The sequence below is a fragment of the Podarcis vaucheri genome (genome assembly GCF_965113315.1).
Source record: "Podarcis vaucheri genome assembly, chromosome: 12".
Lineage (NCBI taxonomy): Eukaryota > Metazoa > Chordata > Lepidosauria > Squamata > Lacertidae > Podarcis > Podarcis vaucheri.
This window is the reverse complement of record NC_138750.1, coordinates 2,228,322-2,250,532: the sequence shown is the minus strand read 5'-3', so window position 1 is coordinate 2,250,532 and position 22,211 is coordinate 2,228,322.

Genomic DNA, 22,211 nt, shown 5'->3' with positions numbered 1-22,211 from the left:
GGCCTGGGCTTTGTACGCTTCCTTGGCCTGGTGCAGTTGCTCCACCAAAAGCTGTTGCTGGGACTGGAGCTCTTGAAGCCACTCCGTCACTGCCGGGACCGCAGATGCCGGCAGCACCTCTGGAAACAGCCGTGGATGATAACCATAACTGGCCTGGAACGGGGTCTGCTGGGTGGACACATTCACCGCGTTGTTATAGGCGAACTCCGCTAATGCCAGGTGGTCGACCCAGTCATCCTGCTGGTAGCTGCAGTAACACCGGAGGTACTGCTCCAGCACCGCGTTCGCCCGTTCCGTCTGGCCATCGGTCTGTGGGTGGTAGGCTGACGAGAGGCAGACCTCTGTACCGAGGGTCTGGTGTAATGCTCGCCAGAACCGGGATGTGAACTGAACTCCCCGGTCGGACACCACGCGCTCAGGTAGTCCATGCAGGCGGAAGACATGCTGAAGGTACAGCTGAGCAGTTTCCTTGGCTGTGGGTACAGATGGACAGGGAGCGCAGTGTACCATCTTGGTGAAATGGTCGGAGAAAACAGGGGTGACGCCGTTCTTCGCCAACAATGGAAGGCACCCCAGAACCTTCCCGGGACTGGAAAGAATGGGGGAGGGGGAGCCGCAGGCAGCGGACGCGTTCGCGTCGGAGTTGGATCCAGGACCTCTTCTGAAGGCGGGCGGGGGGCGAAAGTCTTTGCTCCCCCCCCCACCTGCCTTCAAAAGCCGTCCGCGATAGCGGGAAGCGCTTCCTTGCTATCCCGGACTGCTTTTAAAATGCTGGCGGTGGGGAGCAAAGCCTTTCGGCCCCCGCCGGCCTTCCTGGACCTCTTCTGAAGGCCGGAGGGGGGGAAAGGCTTTGCTCCCCACCACCAGCATTTAAAAGAGGTCCCCGGAGATTTCCCTATGGGCTTTCGTCTTGCGAAGCAAGCCCATAGGGAAATTCGTCTTGCGAAGCGCCTCCAAAACAGAAAACCCTTTCGTCTTGCGGGTTTTCCGTCTTGCGAGGCATTCGTCTTGCGGGGTACCACTGTATTGGGTTTTCACAATTTACACAAACACAAATAATACACAACACAAACATACAGAACACAGACATACAAACACAAAGACAAACACATGTAATTTCAAATCCCTAATTTCTTAACCACTTTCCCTGACTTCCCCACACCTCCCCTTCCTGCATCCCAACTCAGCAAGTTCTTATCTCCAACTTTTACCTTATTAATATTTTACTTAATTCTTCTTAATTAACCAAATTTAGCTTATAAACCTCAATTAAACCAAAATACACACCCTTTACATACTTTTCTAAGGTCGACCCAGTTTCCCTTCCACGAATTTCCCAATTTTTATAATATTTACAAAACAAAATAACAAAAAACAACATATAATTATAGACCCTTTGGGTTCCAAAACTCTCGCCCCCCCCTTTCCCGGTTTCGATCCCCAAAGAATATCCATCAATCCATCAGCTCTCAGCCCGGATCCCTCACGTCCAAGGCCCTCAAATCTCTTTCAGTCCCTCTCTGCCGGTTTTGTTGGTAGTCCTTTATAGTGAACATCGAATCTCGGAGAAGCTCTGTCCCAATGGGGTCTACATTTCTTTCAACCAGACCTCCGTATTCAAAAGTGGAGCCCAAATCATATTTCTTATTCCTTTTAAGTCCAAATGTCCCAAATGTCCCAAAAGCTCCAACTTTCACCTTAATCAAATTTGTAATCCATAGGTCTTCCGATCTCCCCATGGGGGGATCTCTCCAATCTTCATTCTCAAATTCAAGCCAAATTTTCATCATCCAGGTCTTGTTTCCTTTGTAATCCATTTTTTCAGGCCTCTGGTTGTCTTTTTTCACCTGCAACGTTTCAGCTCCTCCTTCCCACTCCTCTGAGTCTGCCCATATCTCTTCTTGTTCAGCTGCAAAATTTTCTTGAGTCAAGTCCTTGGCACCATCAACAAGATTATTTACTTCAGAATTCAAGGTCATAACATCTGTGGCCAGAGCTTCACTCTGATCTTGTAATTTTCCCAAGAGAGAGAACATTCTATCCAGCTCAGCCTGTATTTTTCCATCTGCAGCCATTGTAATGTCTCAGAACCCCCTCTAGAGGGGTTCTGGTTACTTAGTGTTCTTTCTCCAACAGTCTGGTTACTTTTTTATTTTATTTTTCTTTATTTTCAAGCGACTTAAAGTCAAATGTATCAAAAATAACCAGCAGAAATAAAAAAGGCAAATTTTTCTAACTTTGACAGCTCGTTTGACAGCTGTCAAAGTCTTTATATCTCCTCAACAGGCTCTCTCACGGATCGCTCCCGGATCCCGGGGGGTTGCGCATCAGCTCCTTAAAATCAGTTCTTATCCTCCAGCAAAATACTTATACTGCCAAATCGTGGAATTAAAAACTTGTCTCGCAAAGAGAAAGGTGGTCTCTCGACCTTAGTTATCCAATTCTTGCTTTAAGTTGTCTACAAGACGGGGGGCGGACTTCCTTTTAACGCATCCCCCGGTCGTGCCGAATTTAAAAATAGGATTTTTAAGTCCAATTTCCGTACTACTCACGGGTTGTTACATTTGCAGACCAAATGTTCAAAGGAAGAAGTCAGCCCTCTCCGGCCATGGCTCGCAGCTTCACTCCGTAGAAGAAGCGGTCTACTCACAGCACCACGCCACTCTCCGTCACCCGCTCCGAAGCCTTTAAAAAGGCTTCTTCGTGGGTCGAGGAGGGCGCAAATGGTGCCCACCGAGTCAAATCCACAGGCTTCAGCGCCTGTGGTTTCTGAGGGTCCCCGCGTCGCCGACGCAGCAGGACCCGTCTTCCACGGAGCCGATTCCCTCGGGAGCTTGGAGGGAATCCGCCATTAGCCGATCACGCTAACCCGGAAGTCCCCAGATGGCTCATGGTTTCAAGTTCTATCCAAACAGAGATCTTGGGTTCACATTCTCACACACCATCAATGAAATAAGAATCTCACATAAGAATCTAACATTTCTTACTTTCTAACTCCTTTGCATAATTACATTAAGCCAAGAAATTTCATACATAACTGTCAGAGCTGCTTCCAGATCCTAGCTCACAGAGGATCACGCTAGCCAGCGTTCACTTTGTAAAAGTCTTTATTGAGTTACAGTTTCCATTTCCAAGCTGCAGCGTGCAGCCCTACGTCTTATAAGCTAGACCAGCGAAGCTCCGTCTGAGTCCCCGCCTCCTGTACACCAACTTAATACCCTAGCCTTACTCCACCTTTTCCGCCTTTCCTTTCTTCTCTGGGTCCCTCTGCCGCCCGTGGTCTCTTCCTTCCTGGACTCTTCTGACGCTGACCCCCCGGACCCTTCTGTCTCCTTGCGGCGGGCTTTAGGACCTGGCTCCCTTTCCGGGCTGCTTACTGTGCTGCCTTCCTGTGCATTTAAACTTGGCGCGTGCGCCCAACCTTCCACTTTCCGCTTGACCGTTTCTTCGCTCCCCGATGGAGGTGTGGCCACTCCTGACTCATGCCCTCCCCCCTGCGGTGAGCCGCCGGATCCCAATACCTGGCGCCCTTCCTCCCCACTGCGCTCTGTTGGGGACGTTGGCCCCGATTTCCAACTGCTGCTCTCTGAACCCCCTTTTGTCCCTCCTTCCTGGGGTGTCCCCCTAAGCTCCCCCCTTGCTCTGGCCACTGGCGCTCCTATCTGTGAATCTTCCGATTCACTGGAAAGACTTGGAGATCTCGGGTCATCGTCATCGCTCATCTTTCCTTCGGACTCCTCCCCCTCGCTCTCTGTTTCCTCCCTTGCCCTCGCCTCTGCTCCTGAACCCCTGACATCCATCCCCCCTCGAAGCCCCCCCTTCCCCCCTCCCCTCCTTCAGGTGTGGGTGCTGGGTGCTCCATTGTCATGGGGCGAATGCCGGATACAGTTCGCTTCCCGTGGCGGGCATCCAACTGAAGACTTCCGGTTCTTCCTCCCTGCGCTCGTCGACGACGGTCACCTCCTCTTCCATCTCTGTGCTGCCGTGCTCGAACCCAAGATCCTCCCCGAACACGTCCAAGTCAGTCTCTGCCTCGGTCGCTCCCGGGTCCGTCGCTCGACCTGGAACCTCCAGCCACTTCCTGCGCCACTGTTCCTCTGGTCGATCGTCCCACCAATACGAGATTTCCGAGGCCGATCCCGAGGGTGATTCTTCCGGGGAGCGTGTGTCCAGTGAATGTTCCACGTCCGAGTCAAACCCGTGGAACGTGCTGGCTGAAAGTGTCGGTGTGAAAAGCCAGTCGTCGAAAAAGTCGGCTGGCATGGGTCTGTGTGGGAAGAGGGCATGAAATTCGTCCTTGAGCAGAGGGTCTTCCAAAGCGTAGCCTTGCACCCAGCAATTGGCACTAGCCGGGGTGCCCTCCCTGGCGAGAAGGTATTCTACCCCCTCTTCCCCCCATCTAGAGTCCAAAATCTCTGTGACCTCGTTGATGGGCTCCTCCTGTGGCACTCCCCCCCGCTCGGTCCCCTCCCGGAGCGGACTCGGTGCCGTTCCTGGCTCCTGAAATCTGTGAGGTGCCTTGTAGGGAGTGAGCACCGATCTGTGGAACACTGGATGCATCCTGGATCCCTCCGGAAGTGTCAGCCGGAAGGCCACCGGGTTGACCCGTGCCTCGACTTGGTAGGGCCCCAGTTGCTTATGGCCTAGCTTCTTCTTTGCTAACGATCTGGCCGGCACTGCGTGGGCTGCCAACAAGACCCAGTCTCCCACTTGGGTCTCTTTGCCAACCCTCCTGTGTTTGTCCGCTTGCACCTTGTATGCGTGCTTAGCTAGCTCCAGCTGCCGCCGGAGCTGATCGTGGACCTCCTGCAACTCCGCCGCGAACGCGTCCGCTGCCTGCGGCTCCCCCTCCCCCATTCTTTCCAGTCCCGGGAAGGTTCTGGGGTGCCTTCCATTGTTGGCCAAGAACGGCGTCACCCCTGTGGACACGTGCTTCGTGTTGTTGTAGGCGAACTCGGCGAGAGGCAGGTAATCCACCCACGTCGCAGGCTGTTGATTCGCATAACATCTCAGGTACTGCTGCATGATGGCATTGACTCGCTCCGCTTGCCCGTTGGTCTGCGGGTGTCTCGCCAACGCCAGGTTGATCTTGATGTTCAGGAAGCCCATCAGCTTCTGCCAGAAGTTCGAGATGAACTGTCGCCCCCGGTGGGACAGTATAGACCGCGGCAGACCGTGAACCTTGAACACGTGATCTATGAACAGTTTGGCGGTTTGTTCCGCCGTGGCCACCTTCGCACACGGAATGAAATGTGCCATCTTGGTGAAGAAGTCCACCACCACTAGCACTGCTGTCTTGCCCCTCGAGCTGGGTAGATCCGTGACAAAGTCCAGGGCCACTCTCTCCCATGGTTCGAATGGGGTTTGCAGCGGTTCCAGCAGTCCCGCCGGCGGTCTGTGCACTGGTTTGGCCCTCTGGCAGGTGTCGCACCTCGCCACGTAATCCGCGACTTCCCCTCGCATTCTGGGCCACCAGAAGTCTCTAGCGACTAATTCCATCGTCTTCTCCGTGCCAAAGTGCCCGGCAGTGGGCGCATCGTGCAACTGCTGCAGTACCTTGGCGCGAAGTTCGTCTCCCGGCACGTAGATGGCCCCTTTATGGATGAGCAATCCATCGCGCTCCTGGAACTCGTCGGTCGCCGCCGTGCCCCTGTGCACCTCTGCCATCTTTGCTTGCGCGAAGGAGTCGTCCTGCAACGCTCGCCGTACCGCATCCAGGTCAACTGTTGCCGAAGCGCACGCCCACACTGTCGGTGCGTAGATGTGCATGGCCGCCGCTGGCGTCGCCTCCTCGAGGTATTGCGGTTTACGGGATAGGGCATCCGTCATGACGTTGGTGCCACCTGGGACATACTCTATTCGAAAGTCGAAGTCCGCAAAGAACTCTGCCCAACGTATCTGCCTCTGGTTCAGGAACCGCGCCGTGCGCCAGTGCTCCAGATTCTTGTGGTCCGTGCAGACCTGGACTGTGTGCTTGGCGCCGATCAGGAAGTGCCTCCACGCCTTGAATGCTGCATGAATGGCAAGCAACTCCCTGTCCCAGATGGTGTAGTTCTGTTCCGACTTGGTGAGCTTCCTGGAGTAGAACGCTCCCGGCCTCCAAGCCCCCTGCGGGTCTTGCTGCAACAGGACTGCTCCCACGGCTCTGTCTGAAGCGTCCGTCTCCACCCTCATCGGTCTGCTGGGGTTGACATGTAGTAGCTGGTCTTCCGACGCGAAGAGACGCTTGAGTGCCTGAAAGGACTGCTCCGCCTGCTCCGTCCAGATGAACTTCTTTTTCTTGGAGCTGAGCGTGTCTGTAATGGCCGCCGTCTGCATTGCAAACCCCTTGATAAACTTGCGATAGAAGTTCGCAAAGGTGACAAACCGCTGGACCTCCTTCCGGTTGCGCGGGCTTTTCCAATCCAACACAGCGCGAACCTTGGCGCTGTCCATGGCGAGCCCCTTGTCTGACAACTTGTAGCCCAGGAAATCCACCTCCGCCACGTCGAACTGGCACTTTTCCAGCTTGGCGTACAGCCTATGCTGCTGTAGTCTGCTCAGCACTTCCTTGACGTCTCTGTCGTGATCCTGCTGCGATTCAGAAAATATCAGGATGTCATCCAGGAAGCAGACACACTTCTTGTAGAGGAGCCCCGCTAACACGTGATGCATGAAAGCTTGAAAACAGTGGGAGCCATTTTGCAGTCCAAATGGCATAACTCTGTATTCGTAGGTGCCCAGGGGCGTGAACATGGCCGTCTTCCACTCGTCGCCCTCCCGTATGTGAATAAGGTTGTACACCCCTCGCAGGTCCAACTTGGTGAACACGCGTCCTTTGCGCACCGTCGCGAGGAGGTCGTCGATTTTGGGCATGGGGAAAGCCGTGGGCTTGGTCTTCGAGTTCAAAATCCTATAGTCCACTACAAGTCTTTTTGGGGGCGTGTCCTTCTTCTTCACAAAGAATACGGGACTGCCCCCCACTGCCTTGGACTCTCGGATGAACCCGCGCTCCAAATTATGATCTATGAACTCTCTGAGTTCCTGTAGTTCATCTTCAGACATGGAATACAGCTTCCCTGTCGGCAGCGTCGCCCCTGGCAGGAGGTCAATCTTGCAGTCATATGGCCTGTGGGGAGGTAGCTTGTCCGCCTCGTTCTTGCAGAAAACCTCCAAAAATTCTGCGTACTTTGTGGGGGACTGCTTGCAGCGTGCCTACTTGCAGTTGTGACTCCTCTTCTTCCCCCTCCTGTCTGGGCAGGATGCAGTGTTCTGCACAGTAAGAGGAGCCGAAGATCAGCTGCCTCTGGTACCAAGCCAGCGTCGGGCTGTGCTTGTCCAGCCAACTCATGCCCAAGACAATGGGCGTGTCCGACAGTTGGGTGACGTTGAAGCTGATGATTTCCCTGTGATTTCCAAGTCGCATCACCATTGGTGGCGTTTGCTTCACCACCTGCCCCCCTAGCAGCTCCCTGCCATCCACCGTGACGACCTGCAGGGGCAGCGTGGCAGGCAGCAGCTGTATAGCGTGTGTATCGACAAAGTCCTGCCCTACAAAGTCCGCATTGCTTCCTGAGTCAATGGTGATTGGCACGTCCATGGTGAGTCCATTGGGTAGCTGGAGCGATGCGGTGAGCCTCACCACTGGTTTGGGTGGGAGGGGGTCTGTGGGCTGCAAAATCTCTGGGGACTGCTTCACTGACACGTCTGGCTGGGCCCCAGTGCCTCTCTCTCCAGCCAGACTCCGTCGTTTCCCTGCTGTGGTTCCCCTTGCTGAGTTGCTGCAGTTACCATTGCTGAGGCTGCAGGGTGCTTGTGGAGCCTCTGGGGACACTCTTTCGCCAGGTGCTGCGGACTTTCGCAGATGTAACACTTCCTGTTCCCTCTAGGAGGCTTCGCCTTGACTGCTCCCGGTGCTGTGGCTCTGGTTGCTGACTGAGCCCTGGCACCGCCAACCTCCATCGGTTCCGCTCCCCCTCCTGGCGGAGGTGTGGATTGCGCACGCGCAGCTTCCCTGGGAACGAAGGAGTACCCTCTCGCTGGTTCGCGCCCTCCACGTCCTTCATCCCTGCTCCATGGACGTTCCTCCAGCCGCACTCCCACCGCCAGCGCCCTCTGAACGACCTCCTGCGTGGTCCGGGGTCTCTCCCCCCTTGCAATTTCGTCTTTAACCGCACTGTTCAAGCCTTCCCAAAATAGATCTCTGACTGGAGCTGAATCTCTGTCCCATTCCAAGGCACTGACTAATGCAAAAAAGCGGGCATGGTACTGTCTTACGCTGGCCCTCCCTTGCTTCAGCCCATGCACCTCCTTCCGGGCAAGATCCACGTCTATGCTAGATAAAAAGCAGCCATCCATCGCTTTAATGAAGGTATCCGCGGTTTGGAGCGCTGGATCCTTATCCCTCCACAAATTGCGCAGCCATGCTTTAGCATCTCCATGCAAATGGGACATGATAAATCCCACCTTCTCTTGCTCATCTCTAAAGTCTTTGTTCAGCAGTTGCAGTGCACACTGTACATCTGCTTTAAAGTTGGGGTACATTTGTAAATTCCCATCAAAGTGAGAGACTAGACTGCCTGTTCTTCTCCCCAATCCAATCCCCTCCGGTTTGGGTGTCAGTTGCCCTTGCTTCGTAAGCACTTCCAACCTGACCTGGAGATCCCTGTAGGCGGCAGCTGCGTCCTCCTCTCCCTTCCTGGATGCAAGTATCTCGGCATTCAGACGTGTCACTGCTTCTCTGAGTTCTCCTATCTGCTGTTCGGCCGTCATATTGTCTGCCGTTCGTGAGCTGAGTCGCAGGCACCCTCCTTCTCTCCTCTCCGCGAGGCCGTAGATGCCCACAATTGGAGACGGAGCTTACTGTCAGAGCTGCTTCCAGATCCTAGCTCACAGAGGATCACGCTAGCCAGCGATCATTTAGTAAAAGTCTTTATTGAGTTACAGTTTCCATTCTCAAGCTGCTGCGTGCAACTCTACGTCTTATGGGTTAGACCGGCGAAGCACCGTCTGAGTCTCCGCCCCTTGTACACCAACTTAATATCCTAGCCTTACTCCACCTTTTCCGCCTGACTGTTCTTCTCTGGGTCCCTCTGCCCCCCGGGGTCTCTTCCTTCCTGGATTCTTCTGACGCCGACCCCCCGGACCCTCCTGTCTCCTTGCGCCGGGCTTTAGGTCCTGGCTCCCTTTCCGGGCTGCTTACTGCGCCACCTTCCTGTGCATTTGAACTTGGCGCGCGCGCCCAACCTTCCACTTTCCGTCTGACCATTTCTTCGCTCCCCGATGGAGGTGTGGCCACTCCTGACTCGTGCCCTCCCTCCTGTTGTGAGCTGCCAGCGCTTGATACCTGACGCCCTTCCTCTCCCCTGCTCTCTGTTGGTGACGCTGGTCCCGATTTCCAACTGCTCCCCTCTGAGCCCCCTCTGGCCCTTTCCTCCTGGGGTGTCCCCCTAGGCTCCCCCCTTGCCCTGGCCACTGGTGCTCCTTTCTGTGAATCTTCTGATTCACTGGAAAGACTCGGAGATCTCGGGTCGTCGTCATCACTCATCCTTTCTTCTGCCTCCTCCCCCTCGCTCTCTGTTTCCTCCCTTGCACTTGCCTCTGCTCCTGAACCCCTGACAAAACTAATTAAAAAACAAAAATAATTTACAACTATACTAAACTTGCCCCAACTAAACGTTCACCCTACCCCCAACAAACAAAAACAAACAAAAAACTCCCCAAATTTAAAATGCCACAGATTAAAAACTATTTAATAGCATTTAAAAGCATTTTTGACATTCACCCCAGTTTGTTCCAGTCAGTCTGGGCTCTTCAGAACCCAGGGCAATGTCTCTCTGGCCTCCCAGGAGCCTCTGAAGTAGAGCTGGGTGAGTCTGGTCTCTGCCCCCTAGGCCAGGTGGAAAGGGCCTTGCATGGAGTGGCCTTCAAAACCCACAGCCATACATTTTGGTACCAGCAAGGTACATTCTTAACTTATCCATTAATCACCTTAAACAATGTATTTGAACATACAGCACATACATTTTATCCTAGCAGCAAAAAGACACAATTCTGCTGGCTTCTCAGATACCTGAACGTCATACGGACTGACAAAATGCTCTGAGGAGTGGTGGTGTGTCATGGGAGCGATTTTTTATTAATGAACCTGAGACTAACAATGCATCCCAAAATCTATCTGAAGACGTGAGGTGGAAGGGGAAATGGCTGGCTTTCAGGCAGTGGCCATCTGCAACTTCTCTAGTCTAATGAAATACCTACCGGTATTTCATTTTTTAAAAGGTTAGCGCTTCTCTATGTATAAGCATCTCTTTAGGGTGGCTTCAGCTCAGCATGCAGGCAGACCCAGGTTCTGTCCCTGGAATCTGCTGGTAAAGCTGGGAAGATCCCCAGTCGGAAACTCCAGAGAGCTGTTGCCAATACTGAGATAGATTGATCCAGGGTGTGCCTTGGGAGAAAGAAGCTTCCTATGTTTGAGCTTTTGGAGGTGGTTTGTCAGACCCCCAACCCCAAAATATCCATTTGTAACTTTATTTTTAGATTTACTTATGATTCATGTGGAAATTATTCAAATTTGGTTGTACCTTTTCATGTGTTTTACTTATTGTTTACGATTGCTTCTGTTGTGCTTGTTATTATGTAAATGTTTTCATGTTGCCACTTTGAGCATGGTTTTACCCAGTGCTTTTCCCCCCCTAAAAAATGTTGTTTTTTCTTGACGCAAGAAAATCACCATTTTATAGTTCAAATCGGGGAAACTAAATACAGTAAATGGACAAAGTACAAAGATTCACAAAATGTTTAGGGGTATGTGTACCCCTGCATCCCCCCAGCAAAAAGCAGTGCTTTTACCCGTGGAAAGGCATCATACAAATAAGATGATGATGACTAAATTTGTAAAACCGTGCTGCCTTATATGCCGTGCAGCCCTTTCTGGCACAGCTCTTCTCCTCAAATGAGGACAGGTTGCCAGTCCCATGCTGGAGGCAACCACAAAATGCCTGACAGCTGAATTTAGGACTCCTTCCGGCAATTCATTCAGTAATGAAGGCAGAGAGTGGCCTGCATGGCACACTTCTTAATGGAGGAAATAATAATCTGGCCACCAGGGTAATTTAGAATTAGTGCATGGATTGGGTGCAGCCCAGGGATATGTGGAGGGATCAGCACAACTGCTCCATTTCTTGAAAACTCCATGTCAGTTAGGGAAAGGAACAGATCACATAGTTTTCTGCAATGACATGGGGGGGGGAGGAGTGTGTGTGGGGGGAGACAGAAGTGTAAATTTAGGGCTAAAGATGTTCAAATCAAGACTCTTTCACCCTCTGTTTCAGCCAGAGACTGAAAACTGCAGATGTGTTTTAGAAATAACAGTGAAATGAGCTTTTTTCTTATGGAGCAACCATAGAACAGCATCATCTAGTGGCAAAGAATATATTGTACAGTGGTGCCTCGGGTTAAGAACTTAATTCGTTCTGGACATCCGTTCTTTACCTGAAACTGTTCTTAACCTGAGTGAAATATACTCAAGAGTCTAGAGTGGATTTCATGCTCTTTATTCAGCTCATAGTGGTGAGGAGGAATGAAAGTTTCCCCAAAGTATCTGCTTTATATACATTATTTACACAACGGGCTACACGTGATTGGTTAATTCCAGAATTCTCCTGTAAGCTAATCAGGTTGTGGATTCACATCCATCTGGAGCTGGATTGGGTGGCTCCTGCAGACCAATCATACTGCTGCATTGTTCAAGGACCGGTCAGACTGCCGCATTTTGGATCCTATTGTTCTAGGACCAATCAGACTGCTGCAGTTTGGATCCTATTCAACTCAGTACATAACACCCCTCCCCTCTAAGTTCCAGTCCTGCCCGGGAGGTTGCATTCATAGTCCTCTAGGTACGCCGGCGGCCTACGTGTGCGTTGCAGCCTGGGGTGTTCCCTGGTCAGGGGTTCAGGTTTGGGCTCGTGTTCCAAGGATGCTGGCTATGATGGGGCCGTTTGGTCTGGGGCAACCGGCTCACTCAGTCGTGGCTCTTGTTCTGGTGTCCTTTTGGCCTCATGGGTCCTCTCTGTATTTACTGATTCTGCCTCTCCTGCTGGCCCCTCCTGCTCTATGGGCCTCACTGCCCCACTGTTCCCTTGGGACTCCTCTGACCTGTCCTCCTCCTGGTTTTGTCCCGGGAATCATCGCCGTATCTGGTCACAGTGGCGGCGCCAGCATTGCCCCCCATCCATTAGCACCTCGTACGACATGGGGCCAGTGACCCTGGTGACTGTGGCGGGTACCTATGCTGAGCCTGCCCCAAAATTATTTGCATACACTGGGTCCTGGGCCACGAAGGTCAGGGGGTTCCTGCCTTCCCCCACCACTACCTCATCCTGAGCTCTATCGGGGTGAAGGCGGTCCAGAGGCGCCGGCCCATTAGTAGTTCAGCGGGGCTCCAGCCAGTTGTTGAGCTGGGGGTGCTGTGCTAGAAGGAATGTGGCAAGATGGTACTCCCAATCCCCGTGCGTCATGCGGCAGAGGGTGTCCTTGGTGGTCCGCACCATGCGTTCTGCTTGACCATTGGTGGCAGGGTAGAATGGTGCTGAGCGGATGTGGCGGATTGCGCTGTGAAGATTTGGAATTCTCCTGACGTAAATGTGGTTCCGTTGTCTGAGACGAGAGTGTCAGGGAGCCCGTGGCTTGCAAACAGCCTGCGTAGTACCCGGATGGCTGCGGACGTGGAAGTGGACGGTACCAGTGTGACTTCCAGCCATTTGGTGTAGGAGTCCACCACTATGAAGAATGTTTTCCCCTGAAAGGGGCCAGCAAAGTCCACGTGCAGGCGTGACCATGGTGCTCAGGCGGACTCCCAAGACTGGACTGGGGCCCTTGGGGGATCTGGGCAGGATTCTTGGAAGGCCTGGCAGTGTTTGACCCAGGCCTCTATCTCTCCGTCGATCCCCGCCCACCACACATAACTCCTGGCAAGGGCCTTCATTCTCACTACCCCTGGGTGTGTCTCGTGTAGGGCTGTGAGGACCCTTTTGCGGAGGAGCTGGGGAACAACGACCCTGCTTCCCCATAACAGGCACCCCTTGTGGGCCGACAGTTCATGTTTACGGGTTGTGTAGCCTGTGAATTCTAGCCCGGCGCTGCTGCTCGGCCATCCTCTCCACACCCAGTCCAGGACCCGGGAGATGACCCTATCTTTCTTGGAATGGTGTGCAACTTCTTGTGCCTGAATGGGGCGGTCGGGAAGCAGCTCCAGGCTCATAACCTCTTGTGCAGGTGCTGGGTCGGGGCCTGTTTCCGGTAGTGGTAGCCTGCTGCGGGCATCCACATGGCCCATCGCCTTCCCAGGGCGGTGAATCAGTGCATACTGGTAGCTGGCAAGGAAAATTGACCACCTGAGGACGTGAGGAGACAGCACTTGGGGGGTCTGCTTTTCAGGGGCAAACAAGCCAAGCAACGGCTTGTGGTCAGTCACCACGGTGAAGGGCCGCCCGTACAAGAAATCATGGAATTTTTTTACTCCCTTCACGATTGCCAGACCCGCCTTGTCGATTAGCGAGTAGTTCCGCTCGATTGCGTTGAGTGTCTGGGAAAAGTATGCCACCGGTACCTGTCTTCCATCTGGGAGTTGGTGTCCCAGGATAGCGCTGATGCCATAGGGCAAGGCGTCGCATGCTAGCACCACCGGCAGCCTCTCGTCGAAGTGTGCCAAGACAGAGTTTGAGACAAGCAAGTCCCAAGTAGGCCTGAAGTTCAGTCTTGCTCTTGGGCTCTGGGGCATCACAAATGGCCCATACCTTGTCCCCAGTCAGGTAGACCCCTTCTGCGTCCACCATAAATCCCAGAAAGTCCACCTGAGGCACTCCTAGTAGACACTTTTCCCGCTTCACCTTGAGACCTGCCGTCTGGAAACGGTGCAGAACGCTGTGGAGGCGGTCCTCTGCTGTGGGCCCGGCAATCAACACATCATCGAAGAAGGGGGTGATGCCAGGAATCCCTTTAAGGAGCGAGTCCATTAGATTCTGGAATATGCCTGGTGCCACGCTGACACCGAATTGCAGCCGCTTTACCCTGAACGCTCCTCTGTGCGTCACAATCGTCTATGCCTCTGCTGTGGCCTCATCCACCGGCAGCTGTTGATAGGCTTGGGCCAAGTCCAGCTTGCCAAAAAATTTTAACCCAGCCAGGGTGGCAAGGACATGGCTGTCCACTGGCACTGGGTATGCATGGGCTGTGAGGGCCTTGTTTGTGGTACATTTGTAGTCTGTGCAGATGCGGACTGAACCATTAGGCTTGACGGGTGTGACAATCGGGGTTTCCCAGGGGGCATTAGGCACAGGCTCCAGCACTCCTTGCTCCATGAGCCGATCCAATTCCTCGTCTATACAGGGTTTCAGGGCGAACGGGACCCAGCGGGCCTTGAGGTCAAGTACCGTGGGGTCAAGCTGCAGAGCAATGGGGGGGGCATATACTGTCCCAATTTCCCATCAAAAACCCCTGGAAATTCCTTGCATATGGCATCCACTGTCAGGAAAAAGCACCAAGGCAAAAGCCAGCTCCAGATGGCTTGAATGCAAAACAGGATGTTGTGGTTTGCAGATGTACTGCTGGGGAAAAGGTGGAGCCTATTCTCTGTACTGAGCACCGGATGTTAGCTCAGAGTGTCATATGACCTGTGCTGGAAGTACAGGGGTGGAGTAGTGACTCTTCTGATGGAGTCTGAAGGGTGCAGTCGCATTCCTATGTACTGCTGAATGACAGGAATAAAACATGTAAATAGGACTCCTGTCTGTCTCATTTCCCCTCCCTGGGGAGAATGCAGGGAGGGAGAGAAACAAAGTAGCAGAGGTTGTGTTCTTCACGTCTGATTGATGAGGAGTATCGCCGGGTTTATGACCTTGCCTGCCGGGAGACGCAGCGGAGAGGTCATCAAGTATCCAGCTTAATTGCCTAGGGGAGGCCAGTTACCTCTGACTGTGAGCTGAGATACTAACATATGTCAGCATTTGGATGGTTGCGATTCATCGGACATCTGCATGAGAGGCTGGTGGATTGTCCTCCTCTGCTCCAAGAGGGAGAAAAGCATCTAAGATAAGCCAGAGGCTGAACAGACGGCTGAATCCAGAGGAAGCTGTTTTCAAAGCAACAAAGCTCAAGGTATGCTGCATTTTCGGGCTAAAAGTGTGAACGCAGAATGATTAATTCTCTGGTTCACGGGGGAAGCTGCGTTGGAAAAACAACAGCTCCGGAAGGACAGGCCTGCAGCTTGGAAGCTGAAGCCTGCATTCCACAAATTCTTGTGGTTAAAGATAAGAAGTCCTCTATGCACTGTTGCAAAGTAACGAGCGTGGAAAGTTACTGGCATAGAAGCTGGATTGTGAGCTTGAGAATAGGAAAACAAAACCACGGAGTGTTTTGGCTACAAGTTTAAGAGCTCTTGGAAGGGACTTTCCATATCAGCCAGCGTTTAGCTGCCAGGTGCCAAAGAGCGTAAACAACTTGCAGTTTGCCTGCTAGAGAAGGCAGGAAACAACTGTTGGATTTTACAGCTTGCTTGAGAGTGTGAGCTGGAGGCTTGGCTTCAAGATGGATGCCAAGAAAGGAGGTCTGCCTTTTCCTCCTCCCTTAACTAATGACAATTATTCATCTTGGTCTGTAAAGATGAAGGCCCTGCTGCAGAATCAGAGGCTTTTTGATGTAATTGAAAACCCCATCCCTGCAGCACCAACCAGAGGTTGGGAGTCACGGGACATGAGGGCCAGGACTGCTATAATTCTGTGTGTCTCAGATAAGCAGTTGGTGCATGTTCAGAGTTTAGAACACGCGAAAGAGGTTTGGGACACGCTGCGTACAACGCATCAGAGAGATGCTGGTTCTTCAGCGTTGCTGTATTTTGAGAAGCTGACCAATCTGAGATTAGCACCTGATGGAGATGTTCAAGCGCACCTGACAGAGATGAAATTTCTGCGTCAACAGATGGTGGAACGCAATTTCCGTCTACAGGAGGAAGTGTTTTGCTTCATGATGATAAACAGCCTGAATCGGACTTACAAGGTTGTTGCCAGTCAGCTTGGTTCCCTTCCGGCTCAAGACCTGACTGCGGAAAGAGCGTGTGCTGTCGTCCTTAATGAACACGACAGACTTGCTGCACTGGAAGTGAAGGACAGGGGGAGGGAAGAACAGAGTTCGAATCTCCCCACTGCTGGTGCTACTGCAGAGCATGCTACAGCATTGAGCGCTGTCCGATGCTACAATTGTGGACAGACTGGGCACCTACAGCGAAACTGTAGGAAGCCACGCCAGTCAAGAGGAGCAAAGAGCAGCTCTACGAAGCCTGAGGCGTCAGGCAAAAGCCGTACCAAGTACCAGGTGAAACCTGCAAAGGCTATGATGGCGAAAGGAACCACGTCAGATGTTGGGAACACATTCATAATCGACACGGGATGTACAAAACATTTGTGCCCGCACCGAGGACTGTTTTCGACGTTGAAGAAGCAAAGCTTCACTGTGAAACAGGCCAACGGTCAAGAGTTGGAAGCGACCGGAATTGGAACTGTGTATCTTGAGAGTCTGAACTTGACTATAAGTGATGTTTACTTGGTTCCAGAACTGAGATTTAATCTGCTGAGTGTGTCGCAGATTGCAAAGAAAGGACTGAAACTGTCCTATGATGCTAAAAGCTGCAAGATCTACAAAGATGGAGAACTGTTTCTTACTGCCAAAGAGAAAGATGGACTGTATTTGTTGACTTTTGATCAAAGTGATTACATGAAATGTAATTCTTCTGATTCTAACGAAATCTCTCTTGCAGGTGTGACCAACACGAGCACCAGGAAGGTGGCGAAGGTCGACAGAGCATTTCAGCGGGTGTATGCTGATGTGATTGGTCCTCTAGAACCATCTAGGGGCGGTGCAAAATTTTACCTTGTGTGTGTGGATTGTTTCACTAATTATTCTTGGGTGTATTTGATGGAGAAACCACAAGAAACTTTAGAAAGGTTTCAGGAGTTTTGTGACAAGGTTAAAAATATGCATAATGCTAACATTGATTGTCTTTTCACAGATGAGAAGCAAATTTTTCTGTTACAGAAGTTTCAGAAGTTCCTGGATGGAAGAGGAATAGACCACAAAATTGCTGTTTCGGCAGAAGCGTGGAACAGGGGGGTCTGTGTGAGGGTGAACAAAGAATTGCAAAAGGGGATGCATGCGCAATTGCTGAGTTCACATTTGACACATGATTATTGGGCGGAATCGCTAGCGTCATATCTTCAAGTGTGGTTGAGAAAAGTCTCAACAGAGTTGGGATGTTCTCCTTTTGAGAAGCTGTTCAATAGAAAACCTTCTGTTGCCTATTTTAAGGTTTTCGGGTCTCATGTGAGAACAGAAGCTCCAGGTGGAGTAAAGAATGCCAGAGGCATTTTTGTGGGATATGAAAAGGGTCTCTACAGAGTAATTTTGTCTGAATCTGGTCAGGTGATTCTCACAAAGTTTCTAGAGAGTGCTCCGGAACAAGAGCGAGTAGTACACACATTTCCCACAGATGACAATTCAGATGATGATGATTACACAGATTACAGTGGTACTGACGATGACACTGATAGCTCAGAGAGTTCAGTTGTAACAGTCATTGAGAGAAAATCTCCCACAAGGGATAGACCTTCACAGATGAAGGAAGAACCACTGATTGCTACTGGTTCTCAACAAAGCACAGAGGTTGAACCAGTGAGCAGAGAGGATCAGAACCTCATACGCAGGTCTGAGAGAGTTGCAAAGGGTGTATCACCAAAGAGGTACTCAAAAGAGTTTGCTAACTTAGCTGTTGCATGTGTTGCTATTGTTAACAACTCAAAGCAGGTTAAAGCAGTGTCTAAGTCAGAGACAAAGACACAACAGAGAATAGCTAGCCAAGGTAATGCAGAAGCACTCATTCCTTGGAAGCCAGACAACCAGAGAGGTACACTGGTGAAACCAGTGGTGGGAAGTTCCAAGGGTGGAACTGAAACAACAGGGGACTGTTATATGTATAACAACTGTTTGTTTTCTTCTCTGGATAATGTTTTGCCAATTGATGCTTTTGGGGGAGGATGTTGGGAAAAAGCACCAAGGCAAAAGCCAGCTCCAGATGGCTTGAATGCAAAACAGGATGTTGTGGTTTGCAGATGTACTGCTGGGGAAAAGGTGGAGCCTATTCTCTGTACTGAGCACCGGATGTTAGCTCAGAGTGTCATATGACCTGTGCTGGAAGTACAGGGGTGGAGTAGTGACTCTTCTGATGGAGTCTGAAGGGTGCAGTCGCATTCCTATGTACTGCTGAATGACAGGAATAAAACATGTAAATAGGACTCCTGTCTGTCTCATTTCCCCTCCCTGGGGAGAATGCAGGGAGGGAGAGAAACAAAGTAGCAGAGGTTGTGTTCTTCACGTCTGATTGATGAGGAGAATCGCCGGGTTTATGACCTTGCCTGCCGGGAGACGCAGCGGAGAGGTCATCAAGTATCCAGCTTAATTGCCTGGGGGAGGCCAGTTACCTCTGACTGTGAGCTGAGATACTAACATCCACGTCCACTTGTAAGCTAATGCGGTTTACCCCGGTGACAGCTAGCCCCAGTGGTCCAAACCATGCCAATCCCAGTAAGCTAATGTAGGAGCCCTAGACCACAAGCAAGTCTAGTTGCCGCGTCCGCCCTCGATATTGCACCCTGAAGGCCCCCACCCCCATTGTGGGGACCTTACGTTTCTGGAAGTCCCAGAGGGTGAATGGGGCCGGCCTGAGTTTGGGACCCCCACTAGGACACAGTTTCCTTAAGGTCCTTGCCGAGATTATGGATAGAGTTGAACCCATGTCTAGCTCCATGCGGCATGGGGCCCCCTCTATCTGTACCTCTACATAATTTTTCTTTATGTGGGGGTGGGGCAACTGGTATACCTGGAAGTCCATGAGCTCCGTCGAGTTGCTTTGGTGTGTTGGGCCCTGGGACCTGGGGCTCTTGGATCGGGCATCTGATGCCTGGCGTCGGGTGGGCCGAGCCCGACACACCCGGGCGATGTGTCCCAATTTTTTGCACTGCCTGCACTCTGCGTTGCAGAAACGGCAGGTCCTCCTCTCGTGACTCCCCCTTCAGCTTGCGCAGTTCCCTCCTTCTCATCGAGGCAGCTGTGGTCTGTGCGCTGCTTGAGTGCGCTGCTGTACTCGGTGACCTCCTCCCTGTCGGATCCTGAGTCGTCGGTGAGGTCTTCGTGGTGGACCCTCGGTTGGGACGGCAGGCTCGGCTGTGCCTCTTGCGTCGACCTCTCGGCAGCTTCTGTTTCCAGGGCCTCCTCCAGAGTGACCTGGAATGTTAGGTCCTTCTTAGTGTAGAGGCGCCGTTGCAGCTTCTCATCCTTCAGGCCACCAACGAGGCGGTCACGAAGCATGTTCTCCAGCTCTGAGAAGTTGCAGAACCGGGCGGCTTGGCGGAGAGAGGTCACAAACCCAGTTATGGTTTCCCCAGGGGCTTGCCGCTTTGCGTAGAAGGCATTTCAATGAGCCACCACTGAGGGCTATGGCGAAAAGTGCCCCTTGAGCCCCTTGAGCCCCTTGAGCCGTTCCATTATTGTTTTGTAAGGAACAGTAGCAACGTCTTCAGGCACAAGGAGAGCCCGGGTGATTTTGATCGTCTCCTCTCCGCAGACGCTGAAGAATATCGCCCTCTTCTTGGCATCTTCTTCGTCGGTGACCCCTTTGGCTTCTAGGAGGAAGGTGAAACAGTGTCGTACGCTTCCCAGTCTGCGGATGCTGGGTTGAACGGTGAGAAGCTGCTGTCGGTTGCCATTCTGAGTTCCTTGGGTCCTGGAGCTGAAGCCTGGATACATGGTGCAAGGCAGCGGTGCGGTAGGTGGCAGTGCTGCGGTGCTGTGTGTGGCGGTCAGCTCAGCAGGATCCCATCCTCATCACCAGTGAAATATTGTGATGGCCTGGGATTCCGAGTCTGAGAGTGAACCGGAGGAATCCCAGCCGGCACAGGAGTCCCCGCCTCCAGGGCCGGCTGAACTGGGGCAAGGCCTAGATGCTGAGGAGCCTGCACCTGTGCCAGATCCTCAGGGGCAGGCACCAGGTGAGACCATTCTGGCCCCAGAGGTGCTGGAGGACTCAGTGGCTACAGGTGAGCCTCCCCCGGGGCCCAGTAACCCTTCGGCCTCTCCTGAACTGCAGAGGCTTAGGGCAGAGAGGCGAAGGGAACTGGTCTCTCCCAGGAGGAGTGCTCGCCTTAAGGCCAGGAGAGGCGGGGCTCCTGGGGGCCGGGACCGCCCCTGGCCTTAGAAGAAGATAAAGGTCAGGCAGCCTGGTCCCAGGTTGCGGGAGCAACGTTGTTGTGGAGTGCCTGCTTTACCCAGACCTAGATCTGCACTCCCGGGGTGCCTGTTCCTCGCCCGGCTTCCTGCTCCTGACTCTCCGGTGTTCCTGTTCCTTGCCCGGCTGCCCGCTGCTGGCCCACCAGTGTTCCTGTTCCCCGCCTGGCTCCCTGCTTCTGCTCTACCAGTGTTCCTGTTACCCGCCTGGCTTCCTGCTGCTGCCCTACCAGCGTTCCTGCTCCCCCGCCCGGCTCCCTGTTTCGGACCTCGCGTCTCATCTAGTGATCGTCTACCCTGCTAGTGACTCTGGACTGAACTTCGGCTATTAGTACCTTTCCCCCCCGGGACCAGCACAAATATACTCGGAGTCGAGAGTGGATTTCATGCTCTTTATTCAGCTCATAGTGGTGAGGAAGAATGAAAGTTCCCCCAAAGTATCTGCTTTATATACATTATTTACACAATGGGCTGCACGTGATTGGCTAATTTCGGAATTCTCCTGTAAGCCAATCAGGTTGTGGATTCACTTCCATCTGGAGCTGGATTGGGTGGCTCCTACAGACCAATCATACTGCTACATTGTTCTAGGACCAATCAGACTGCTGCATTTTGGATCCTATTGTTCTGGGACCAATCAGTCTGCTGCATTTTGGATCCTATTCAACTCAGTACGGCATTTTCTTTCTTTCTCTGTCTCTCCCTCTCTCTCCACTTCTCTTTTCCTTTCCCTTTTAAGAAGTGGGTGAAAATGGGGGGGGGCGAGGCTTCTGTTTGCACTCTAGTGTAAGTTTCATTGGCATCCTGTTTGTGAGGCAACAGAAGGGGTGCCGAGACTCGGGAAGATTTACCGCCAGGGTATTGAGTGGAGTGGGTAGGTGCCTTCATTAAAATCAAATAAAAATAAATAAGGAACAATGTAGGAGAGGATGCAAAAATTATAGGAAGCACCTGCAGTTTTCTGATAATCATTGAAGAGCAACCAAAGTCCTAGAAAGTAAGTCCCGCTGTAGGACTTACTTACGAGTAACAAGCCTAGATAGGGCTGAGCTGCTTGATTTGACAAAAAGGCAGGAGGGTGGGAAGCTAACCCTTCGCAGTCTCAGTTGGAGCTTTCTCCCAGGTAAATGTGCATATTTCTGGACAGGAGTGCTAAGGATAGCACTGTTAGGCTGCAGCAGAGGATTGCAGCATAACAGTTTAAGCCTACTTAGAAGTAAGAACTGCTGAGTGCAATGGAGCTTACTCCTAGAGAAGTAGGTGTACAATTCTGGAGTGGAGCGCCACTGATTTCAATAGAGCTTTTCCAAACTGTGTAAGAACTGTGAGGCTTGTAGAGAAATCACATCTTGCAGGTCAGCTGGTTGGCTTTCTGTTGCAAATGGAATGTGGCTATCTCTGAGTTTGTTTGTTTTTAAACATATTATTTATTTTTACTTATTTCGTGAAATTTCTATACCAAGTGATTGTAACTGCCCTGCCCCGCCCCGCCCCCAAACACCCCAAGGCAGTTTACAGAAAGAATAATACAACGAAATTATTATTGAAAACAATTAAAACATCCAAAGAATTGGAAGCAGCAATAAAGTAAGAACACATCAGCATTCTCAAATGCATAAACAAAAATGTTCTTAGCAGGCGGCAAAAGGAGTACAATGAAAGCCCCTTTTCAACAGAACCCATCAAAGCAACTCACCACTCTGACTTCAGAAGCAGATTATAAGAAAAATAGTTGTAATCTTTTGTATTGTTAACCTGTTTTAGGCTGTAAAACTTAACAGGGCTTTCCTCATTTAGCTATTTGCTTGAAATATTTTCAGCCCCCCCCCCTTCTTCACAAGGGACCCCAGGGTGGGGTGCAGTAGCTCCATTTGAAAAATAATAACTATCAGCACAATGATAAA